Source organism: Pogonomyrmex barbatus, unplaced genomic scaffold, assembly GCF_055798465.1.
Source record: "Pogonomyrmex barbatus isolate J1 unplaced genomic scaffold, ASM5579846v1 scaffold3, whole genome shotgun sequence".
Taxonomy (NCBI): Eukaryota; Metazoa; Arthropoda; class Insecta; order Hymenoptera; family Formicidae; genus Pogonomyrmex; species Pogonomyrmex barbatus.
In genome coordinates this window covers 14,945,915-14,957,888 of record NW_028297127.1, presented here as the reverse complement: position 1 = coordinate 14,957,888, position 11,974 = coordinate 14,945,915, and the positions used below count along the sequence as shown (strand labels likewise).

Sequence of the window (11,974 nt, the reverse complement as noted above, 5' to 3'; positions counted from 1 at the left end):
TCTCTCTTCTTCTTCACTTTCTTAGTCTTGAAAAATACCATTATCCAGAGCCAGTTCGGAGAATAACAATGAATTTCAATTAATGGCGGGGGAGCTCGCGCTAATCCTCGAACAATCGCTCCTCGGGCGCCGATCGCTTCGCGAACGATATCGCAGACTTGCCGAGTTTCGAGCTAATTAAATTCCCGTAATATCATATCTGCCTTCCGCACACATGGCTCCCGCGGAAACTTCGATCTGCGAAAATATCGGAGAAGCGGCTCTCCAGACCGAGCACTCGGCGGAAGTGTCCGCCGAAAGTACTCAATCGGATGGGCGAAACGTATTGCCAATTTCGGACGAGCTTGTAGACAGTGTCGACCGCGGCAGATCTACGGCGTGTAATTCGGCGGAAATTCGGCGGTACCATCTGCGCGATCCGAATGGAAATCGCGACGGGGTACGAGCGAAGCCTGAGCTATTTCGCGCCACGGTGGCCGCGATCGTTAAAGAGTGTCGCGGAACAGCGATAAATATAAAGATCCGGGCTAATAGTGTGTGTGGCTTTACATTCTCATTGCACGTTGTCACGTACAGTTCGCTTGCGCGTTCGTCAGTGTGATTGATAATTGAGTAACCTGCTCGGAAGGAAGGTAGAAAATATTAACGGGGTAAAATGTATTAATAGTATATTTTTACTCCGTTAATATGAGACTCTATGTTTCATTTACTTCCACACATTTCAATTTTATCCTCTGATCATATCTTCATAACTTTCATGTTTTTAAAAGAAGACAATACATCGTCTCGTCATGCAAAGTCCTTATAGATATGGAAAAATGAATAAGGTTTAACAGAGTGATTAGAGCGAACAAAAGTCTTGGCTCTCTCTCTCTCTCTCTCTCAAGATTCATGGCAGTGTCCAGTATCCAGACAGCGATTTCTCTCACCATCGGTCGTTCATCCATCCACCGAGATCGTCGTTGACCTCGGTGGCTTCTCGGACGGTCGCCGATGCCCCGTACATCATTCTCTTGAGTTATAAATACGACGGTTCGAACGAAGCAGCGAGCTCGCCGTGGATCAACGGCGGAAATAGACAAGTACGTAGGGAAAGAGAGCAGAGAGAAAGGGGCGGGAAAGGAGAATGAAAGGGTTGCACCTGCCGGCGTCGCTCGTCTCATTGAGATCCTCATAACAGCTGCACCGGTCAATGAGCAGATCGTGTCAGTGCAGTTCAACCAATTGTGCGGGGCGCTTAAAATTAACGACGGACAACGATCATGTCCGCGCGAGAGACCCCTTGTCGCGAGTTCGTGTCGACGAGCTGTAGAAAGAGAGAATCAAGAGCGGTTTCCTCGGCAAAATTGATCGGTCGGAATTGCAGTGGCGGCCAACTGCAGTTCGCGAACTCGCCTAACGACGAGACCGGGATCGTAACTCCTAGCCGGGGGATTACCGCGCTGCGGCGCGGCGTCGCACCGCACCGCATCACGCGAGTCGACCCCGGAATAACGCCAGTAATACATATTAAGCACCCAAATAAATCAATAACGAAGCGAGTTTATCGAGACGCTTTTCCCGAACCCGGTAATCGATGGGAACTTACGCCAACGAGACGGGAATTTCAAGCGAGTTTACCGCGCCGGAAAATCACCAGCGATAATCGCACGAGAAGCCTTCGGAGTCTAAAGTTAAATACCAGGCGAAAAGAATATAATTCTCAGACATGATGATGTCACATTAAAAAGTTTTAACTTTAAGATTCTTAAATTTTTAATTTATTTCAATTATTAAAGAATTTAATTAAGTATAAAAACTGATATCACTAAATAAATTCAGTAAAAGTGAAAGAACTCATGTAGCACAAATTAAGAAACTATAAAATTAACTATACATAATTAATTATAGAATATATAATATAAATTTTTTTTTCAAATATAAACAATTTTATACATTTGCTTTATTTATCTATAGATAAATGATCAACTACAAAGTTTGAAATTATTTTTGACCTTTAATTTTAATACGTAATAAATTATGATTAATTATGTCTGCAACACTTCTGAATAATGTACATTACAGCAAATTTAGTCATATGTCGGTGGTAGACGTTTTGACGTGATAGATATTTCAAATAGTCCAGTGTGCTCAAGTCCGCGACGAAGCGAGACGCGAGCGGAGCGTGACGGACGGCGCAACGGCGCTGTATAAATGCAGCGTTGCTAATGTTAAATCGTCGACGCAGTAATTACATGCAAATAGCGCCGGCCACTGTTTAAACAGCGCCCATGCACAAGGCGCGCCGTCGAAGCGCGCCTCATCCATATATTTTTCGAAATGCTCATCCTCACGTGCTTCGCCCGCGCGTGCAAAAGCTGGCCCGTTATTAAGCATTTCTGAATGCACTCCGGCTATATCTCCACGAGCTTCGCGTAAGCGAGGAAACGGGATCCATTAAAAAAATTTGCAAAGGCACCTCGTAAAGGAAAACGCGATAGAAAAAGCTCGAATTACGATAGCGAATTTCAAGAGCTTTAACCTTGCTACTGGAAACTAAAATTAACATGTAAACGTGTATGTAACTCCTTTCTGTATTTTGAGCTAAAGAAATATCAGTATAGACGATAAAAATTTCATTTCTCGGTCAATTTTTAAGCGGATTTTCGGTAGAAATTTTATACAAGTTATAACCACAGTTTAATTATAGAAATATATCTATCAATTGTAAAAAAAATAATTTATAAAAATTTACTTTAAAAAGATACTTTTAAGTAAAATATGACGAGCTGAGGATAATACGCTAGAAATAATTATTACATCGCTTATTTTCAACTTGTCACACTTTTCAAAAAATCAAAATAAAACTACTTTAATCTGTTTAGCAAAAAATATTTGTATATTGTATATGGGAAGAAAACTTTTGCTAAAGTGTTTTAAATTTTAAAAATTTGGTTAAATATAGATCTGAAAATAATTTTGGGACATCAAAATTAGTATGCAGACGCTTAAACATGATAATACTACAAAAATTTTTGACATTCTAGCAATCAATTTAAACGTCTTACATAACGTCCTACATAAATATTTTGGTGGCTCGACAAAATTATTTTCAGATCTATGTCTGACCAAATTTTTAAATTTTTCAGCAAAAGTGTTCTTTCTATAAATATGTTCTTACGTGGCTTAATTATAAGCTTATTGCGTAGGCGCTGTAAACCATTTGCGTAGCAAATTTACATTTCTGATAAATGTGATGGCGGTCTTTTTCGTTTCGTCGATGAGAGCCAGAGTCTATAGTAAAACCGCCGTGAGTAATTAACACGCTGAACGCCAGATCTAAATTTCGACATCGGCTGGTCGGTGCCAGAAGTATTTTGAGGGACTCTAATTGTCTTCATTTTAATAGAGTCGCTCATAAGCAGTCTAAAGAAGAGATTTAATCAGATTGCAATTCTGATAGCAAAAAAGAGACGAAAGATTCCGTCCTAAAATAATTTTTTTGAAAAATCAAAAAGCTTCAAAATATTTTTGTACTTTGTATTGTATATGTATTTTCATTATTTCAAAATTTGTGATCAAAAAATCAAAATTTATCAAAATTTATGATAAGAATTTTGATAAATTTTTTAATACCTAAATCTTATAATATCTGACACTTATATACATATCACGAAATTTATTTACTTCACGCATCAATTGTGAAGTATGTGAAACGTGTACTGTTATCAGCCGTGTTATAAATGTATACATAATTTTTTTATATAATTAATAGATTAACAAAAATAAATTAATTGATAACTGTGTCTTGGACATAGATCTTAAATCTTGCTCGTTCCATCGTCCGCGCGATTCTCCTCTTCGCGGTTAATAAGCGTTTCCTCGTAATTTCCTAATCCACGCCCACACTTCCACTGTAATTATTTCTCTCGGCTTACTTCTTACGTGTCTTTTGCGGCATGCTGGTTTCCATTTATGGCGATCTTGATTATTACCACAAGGCCGTGGATCTATAGATTGGCCATCAATTACTTGTTTTGCATAACTTTTTTATCGTACAAAATTTTGCAATGTGACATTATTTTGTAACTTTAGCTTCTCTGATATTCTTTCACAGATTTGTCTGCCAGAAATAATTGCGATAGGCTACACTAGCTACTTAAGTTTGTAATTTAACGAAGAACAATGTTTCGTTAAGAGCTTAAGAAAAGCAAAGTTAGTCAATCAAAATTCCTACAATGATAATGCAACTTTTGTGCTGTAAAATATTACGACCTGTAAAATATTACGAAAGCCTTAGTTCTAAGAGTTACGTCAAGCTTATAATGGCCTTCTTTGAGTAACCCTAATTAACTCTCATTTCTAAAAATAGAGCGTCCTGGATATCTCTTGGTTAAATGTTTCTCGGTTAAATATTTTCGACAATTATTCTTCTCACTTCCTTGCCTGGTTAAACAAGATTTAGTGATTATTATTCTGCTCTCCTTCCTCTTATTAATCAAACCGAAAATTATGGGTCGGCGAAAGCGCTGGGCGCGTATCAAGACCGCACGGGGAGGAATTGTCGGAATGGAGTTGTCGCGTTACTGCGGGAAATAGCGTGGAATTTATACGACCGTTACCGTCGCACCGCGGGTTAACACGGACGGTCGTATCGGCAGCGAAGCGCCGCGATGCGTTGCACCGCGCCAAGCTCCGCTAAATAAATGGACAATATCATCCTTGTCGTAAAAATAATTGCCCGCCGCTCGTGGTGGCGCGCGGCCGATTATTGCCGACCGCGGCAATTAGCTGCCGCGGCTTGATGCGCTTTATTGCCGCTTGCTGCGAATTTTTATCGCGAGCTTCGTTCGAGCGAGGTTCCCCTTTGTAGAGATTGCTCTGTCTGATTGCAGAAGAGAGAATTTTTGGACCGAGAAAAATAGGATCTCTCTCACGAGGATCGAGATGGAATCGATGCTGCGACTTAAAATTGAACTAAAGGGAGTTGAGAAGTATGCTAAATAACAAACTTATTTGCCAATTAAGATCGAGATTTCATATAATTATAAACTCAAAGACCTCATTAACGAGACGTATTTAATATTTAATAACTAAATAGTTAGCCGATAATGATTCGCAAGCTGATGTTGAGCTTTATCATAAAATTCGGGAAAATCAGAGACAAAAATTAATAAACTTGGAGAAATTGCAATTTCAAGGAATTACAAAACAATATTTTATCCGTAAAAAGAAAATTTAGGACTGTAATGTAAGGCATCTTGATCATCTACTCGGTGCTTCAAACAATTACGTTTGCAGCCAATTGTGAAAGGCCAACCGAAGTCTCGGGATGTGTCACACGAGATTATACGGCGGAGGAAATAATGACGCAGATATTGCGGAGAGGATATAGTAGGAGGTGGAGGTCGGTCGGCGGGGAACGGAGAAATATAATGGGTTAAGTTTCGCCGTCGTGCTCCGGCGAATTTCCGGGTCGAGCTCGCGAACGCGTGGCACTTTCAAGGGACTACCTGGAGCTCTTCTTAGGTAACCAAGTTAAGCTGTTAATTTCCACGTACATGGTTCACGGTCGGCTTGAATTTCTTGCCTGGCCTCAGGGTAACCCGGAAAAAGTCCTTCGAGCTCTTTTGTCCGGACCTCGAATCGGCTGCACGGATTAAACTAGGAACATAATATTACGACGTCATATAAGCTTTGTCACATTATATTATATTAACTCTTTATGGACCATCGGAACTTTAAAATTCTTCGCTGAATTTTATTCCCCGTAATTTATATTTTATTCTGTTCTAAATTTCCATAGCTATATTCCACAACTAAATTTCCATAACTATTGACTATGTATAAATAAAATTACAGTAATATAATAAATCTTCGACAAAGAAAGTGTTATATATCACAAATATATTTTAAATATATTTTAAGCAATATTTAAAAATTTTCAAATTAAAAGTTTAAAAATACATTAATGTTTGTTTATGTTGCATTTACTTAAAATCAGTACGAGAACAAAAATGAGCCTAATCTAATATGTCGTAAATTAAATTATTTAAATTATTTAATTTAAAATTTAAATAAAAAATCACAATAATAATCATTAGCGTGCACAGGATTTCGTGTCTTCGGTACTTTTTCGGCAATTCGCACGTTTAAAAAAACTAACATTTATCTTCAAATTATAAATTTAAAATGTACAATTATGATACATTATTGTGCTTTAATAATACGAGTACATGGGAAACATTTATAAATTTTATCATTTTAAATCATTGTATTATATACATTGTATGTATACTGAAACACGAAAATTTATTTATGATATTACTACGTCTTTTTATAATTTTTAATTTTTTCGTCTTTTTTTGTCCTAACATTTTATTATTCTATTTGATAATACGAATAAAGTAGATTGCTTTTCTCATATTGCAGATATCGAGAACGGAGAAAAGAAATTACGTCGAAAAAAACGATCGGTACGAGCGTAGCGTTGACGACACCTGAGCAGGATTCAGTTTCGAAACAGGTTCTTGCTCTCGTTCTCCTTCGGAGGAAGGCACGCGTGCTCATGTTTTGCATGCTCCTTTTTCTTCACGCCCGTGTTCGGTTCCTTCTCATCGGCGTCATCACGAGCCGCAAGCCGGTCGTGTCAGCACAGCGGGCGGCTGTTACGAACGTAGTTATGGCCAATATTTGTCACGTCTTATCGCCGACGTGCATCTTAAGCGTGGAGAATTAAACGCGTAATCGCGCAATTATTATCTCGTTAAAGTCAAACGCGAGTCAGATCCGAGGGAATACTCCTCTTTCGTCGCTTCTTCCTTCATCTCGGTTTAATAAATGATTTACGTTTCGGGTCCGTTTCGCAAGTTAGTTCGTCTCGAACCTCGTAAATGGAAAGAACCGTTTCATCATATTTTTTAGGCTGTTAAAGAGAGATCAGCCTCATGAAAAAAAATTAGTCCCTTATTAGCAGGAAAAATGATCATTTATGCAACAATCTAAGCTTTCCATTCTTCCCATTATGCGAGAACAAAATACGGCGTCGCAAACAGGCATTACGACACCATTTCCCACTCTCCTGGAAGCTCGACGAGTGGATCCGCTCTAACGTCCCAAATACTCCACTCTCTTCTTTGGGGTAGACAACGTGATCCGGTAGCGGCGGTAACGGTAATTGGAAGGCAGAAAAACGGAGAGAATTAATTTGTCGTGCGCGGTGCTCGACGGAGAGTGCGGGAAACGAGGGACAGAAGGTGGGGTAGCCTGGGGTGGAGCCCCGGGTAGACCCCGAGAGGTGCCCGAGAGTTGCCGTCGGGCTCTCCCATTGATTATGAGGCAAGGCGAGCGCCGTTAATGGCCGACGGCGACATTTATCGCGTCAATGGACGCCGCGCGTCCATTCCCACGTGACGACCTCCGTCACCCGCTATAAATACGTGTTCTGGTCCCCTTCTCTCTCAACGGCGTCGCGAAACGTTTTCAGAAACCGCCTCTTCCGACGATCCTCCACCGCGCATCCATTAAAGACCCGGCATCTTTGCGCTCCTTGAGACAAATCGGTGTTTAAACGAGTAGCACGGCTCGTTTCGTAATATCTCTGATTTTCTGCTTCTTACGTATCGTTAGTGTGTACTCTTTACAATGCAACCTCATATCATGCGTTTGTTTTTTAAGTTTTAACTGAAGTAATTGCATACTTATACACTAATCATAAGATGACTATGTATTAAAAATTTTAATTCTTCTTTTATAAAGATAATAATGTGTTATTATTAGTAAAAGAATTATATATTTTTTCGTTAACTATATATTCTTCAATTATTTAAACTATTTAACCACTTTCTTTAACCACTTCACGGTCTCCCTTATGCCTTCCAATATTATATAATAAAAAAATAATAAATTATAAAATAAACAACATTTAGAAGTAATGCTTATATTGATAAGATTCCACTATTTATATTTGTACTATACTTGTATTTCTAACCCAATGTGATTATGCATTCGTCAGAGAAAGATTTCGTGCGTCGACGATCGTTCAACGATCGACTACCAATGGAGTATTCAAAACTGATCAAAAATAATTAGAAAAGCGAGCTACTCTGCTCATTTTCTTCATGTCTGCGTATGGTTCCCTAATATAATTAAAAACTGCGTTACAAAAATATAACTGCGAGCAACATACTCTTCCCATCTAATTTCTGCAGATTCCTTTCCTCATGCCGCTCCGACACTCGTCATGTCGCGAGAGATTCGTTTGCAGCTGCCGTCGGAATTTTTCTAGCCGGGTCTTATACCAAAGCGGGCCATGCGTTACGACGCCGCAGTAATTAAAAGTGCTCCCTCGCCTCCTATTCACCGCCCACGCCACTCGGTGGACAGTACCGCGCCGACGGTTTTTAATTGAAAAAATTTTACGGCGAACTTTCTCGTCAACTGTGCAACTCGCGGTCCTCTCAATGTTCTCGCGACGATCTCGATTAAAAGATCATATTCCCTCTCCGAGCAGCTGCATTCTCCTGTAACTGCAGATATTACATAACCAACAAGAACCATATTCAAAAAAATGTGACGTTCACTATAAATCATCAATAAAGAAATTGAACATCCTATGTTGCATTGTTTCGTATATTCCACTTCCAATTCAATCCTAATTTCATTCTTCTTTATTATATGCTATTTGATTGTTTTACATATACATAAGTTTTATTATTATTTTATTTTATTTTTTACTTTTCTCGAATATTTTATCTTAAAATTATATTTGGATTTCATCTTAAAACAATAATTCTCACTGATTCATTTAAAAAAAAAAAAGATAAATCATCTACTGAAATCACATGTTTCATATTTGAACATTTTTCTTTCCCTCTCGTATAATTGTTTGATAATGTTTTAAGAAACAATTTTTTATGGCTTACGATGTCTCTTGAAAGAATTAAAATTGAGACCAACTGAATCGAAAGGCAACTTGCCGTGCGGTCTCACTCAAAAAGAAGATAATTCACATAACGAGAGACATATTGAACTTAACCATACAGAGAGTATCGATTGCATGATGTCGTTCGTATTCCGGTTTCTCTCGTACATACAACTCTGGGCATACCCAGTGACTCGTATTTCAAGGCAGAAACAAACCATGGCGTTCTGCGCAAAGAGCGCGATAAAATCGGCCGTAACGACAAGACTCATTTCCCTCCATATCAATCCCGTGGACGAACAACGAGAGCGCGGCGACGCGAGAACTCGCAAAACACCCGCTCGACAATCGACATCGACGTGGTTTTAATGTCCGTCGCTAGCAATGCTTGCCGTAGAGCGAGCGATAACACATCAAGATTTTTGCTCAAACGATAGAACTTTCAAAACTACAAAAATTCCAATAACATCATCAATTTTGTAGATTCTTTAAATTTGCAAAGCTGCAAATGTGCAGATTCAATTTCTACATTTTAAATATTCAAATTTTCACAAAAAAAATTATGTTCAATTAAAGGTAATATAATCAAAGGTAATACAATCGAAAAAAGTACATATATGTTATGCAACAATTAGAAGATAATATACTCCTCTTTTTCTGTAGGAAGATAAAACTTTAAATACCAATTCACTGTTTATTGTAAAATATTATTAATTAATAACTGCTTTAATTTATGTACGTATATAAAAGCCTTTTTGTTGCCTTTTGCATATTAATCGTAATAATTTATGTCAAAATCATTATAATTACAATCGCTCGATGTTATTTAGGACAAAGTTCTGATTAGGAAATAATATTAGTTATAACAATATTAGCTATAATAATAATGTGAAAATTAAACGCGAATTTCTATTCACATGTGATTAATAAGATGACTGCTATTTTTCACTCAGATAGCTCGATCTTCGAAGCCACCGTCGAAATGGCGCATCGTGTTTTACGAAGATAAGACTTTAAGGTCTTAATCCTTGTCGAGATGAAAGCGGAGCAGAGACGAGCGACGTTCCAATAATCTAGAGCGTTACTCCCAACGATTACGGCACGCGGATTAGCAACCAAAAGAGGCCGGCATGACGGTGAATCGAGAAAAAAAAACTAGTGAAATTACGAGATCAAGCTCGGGCGTGACATCGTAATATTTTATCACCGTCCTGCGATTATGTATTTCGGCAAATGTACCGTGCAGACTTTATTCGCGCATTAAAATCAGAGAGAATTTTACGAAAGTCGAGTTAATTACGTCAATCGCGTGAACTAGCATGACTTCAACTCTGAAAAAAAACCTCTTGCTATTCTCGTCTCTTGTAATTCCTAAATATCTTAATAGTGATATATAATTCTTTAAATTTTTAATTTCGCAAGTTTCCGAGTTTCTTTTCATAATTTTCGAGTTTTTACATAATTTTTTTTTTACAAATAAGTGTTAATTTCTAGCATCATGTTATCATTTTATAATTAAATACAGACAGATTTTTTAATTTGATTAAAAACTTATAAGTGTATAAGTTAAATATAAAAATATAAATATAAAAATTAATGCGATGTTAGATTAAATCGAAGGGAAATGGAGTGGTGTGTTTCATTTTCCGAGAACATTACGTGAATAATTCATGCGATTTCGTAATGACCCAAATTCGTCTAATAAATCGTTAAATAAATTATTGCCAAAACGTGTGCGTCGAACAAACGTCATTTGTCATGACGCGATTACGTCACGGTGCGAATTCTTGAATAATGATCATTGCAAAAAGTATAGTGAAAATTTTAATGTTACCACATCGAGAGAATCATCCTTCTAAAATACTATTCCTTCCATCCCTCGCGAGAATGGCCTTCAATTACAAAATGATATCATCGTTAATTCGATTACGTAATGAAGTACTATATCACTTGTAAATATCGAAATTAAGATGACTTTCACAAAAAATTTAATGTTAAAAAGAATTAAAATATAAAAGATAAATTGTATATGGAGGAAAGCAGAAGAAAAACATAGAAAAGTCAATAATTCGTGTAAATAATTAATGCTTCACTTTACATTATTTCAATACAACTTACTTTTAGTGTTTTACAGTAGAATTCAATATTACATTTGTATGTATAGCTTCGATAAAATGTAACAGTTCGCACACAGGGTTTTGAAATTGTACATTTTTGTCAGAATTTGTTGTTGATCTCACTATATATTTGCACTTTTCAACATATATCATTCAAATAACGGAACTAAAAACTGATATAATATATGGCAACCAATCCGAAAGCACTCTCAAATACGGCGATGATATAGATCTTTTATGGCAAAAATGTTAAACAAGGGAGGAGAATCGTGTAGTTATAGTTTCATTTCCTGAATCGTTCCTATCTCTTTCAACTGCGTTTAGGATAGGACAGAAAAAAAATCTGCCCTAAAACTCTCTATTCTCCCCTCTACTTTCCCACATAAACTTCGAAAACTGTAATTTGTAAATTTCGTTCGTGTCAGCCGACGTGCGACAAATGTCGGCCTTGTCCTGCCGGGGATTGAAATATTTATGCCACGTAGAGTGCTCGGTTAAATGTGCGTTCGCGAATACCGTTTGATTTACGACGGCAGGCTATATCGGTCAGCTTGTTAGTTTTACTCTTTTTCGCCCTCTCCATGTATATATATATATATATATATATATATATATATATATATATATATACATATATTCTTTATTATATATGTTATTCCTTTGAAATGGTAATTTGATCGGTAAACAATACAGTAAACAATTTTACTGTTGATACTTACATAAATAAAGAAATTTTTAATTATCGAAAAAATACAATATATTATATTTAATATTGCTATTTCTTATTATTACACACATACACACACACGCGCGCGCGTATATGTATATGTATCTATGCTTGTATGTTGTATCTTAAAAAAAGAAAGAAAAACATATGGACGCTCTGTGTGTGCAAATAACAGAAAATTAGCAATTATCTAATAAAAAAGCATAAATTCAACCTGACATGAATGGA

At 37.1% G+C, this 11,974-nt stretch overlaps 1 protein-coding gene across 5 annotated transcripts in view; it reads right to left on the bottom strand.

Moving 5' to 3' along the window:
• Rbp6 (RNA-binding protein 6) overlaps positions 1–11,974 on the bottom strand; it is a 596,225-nt gene that overhangs the window by 401,948 nt on the left and 182,303 nt on the right. The window lies entirely within an intron of this gene.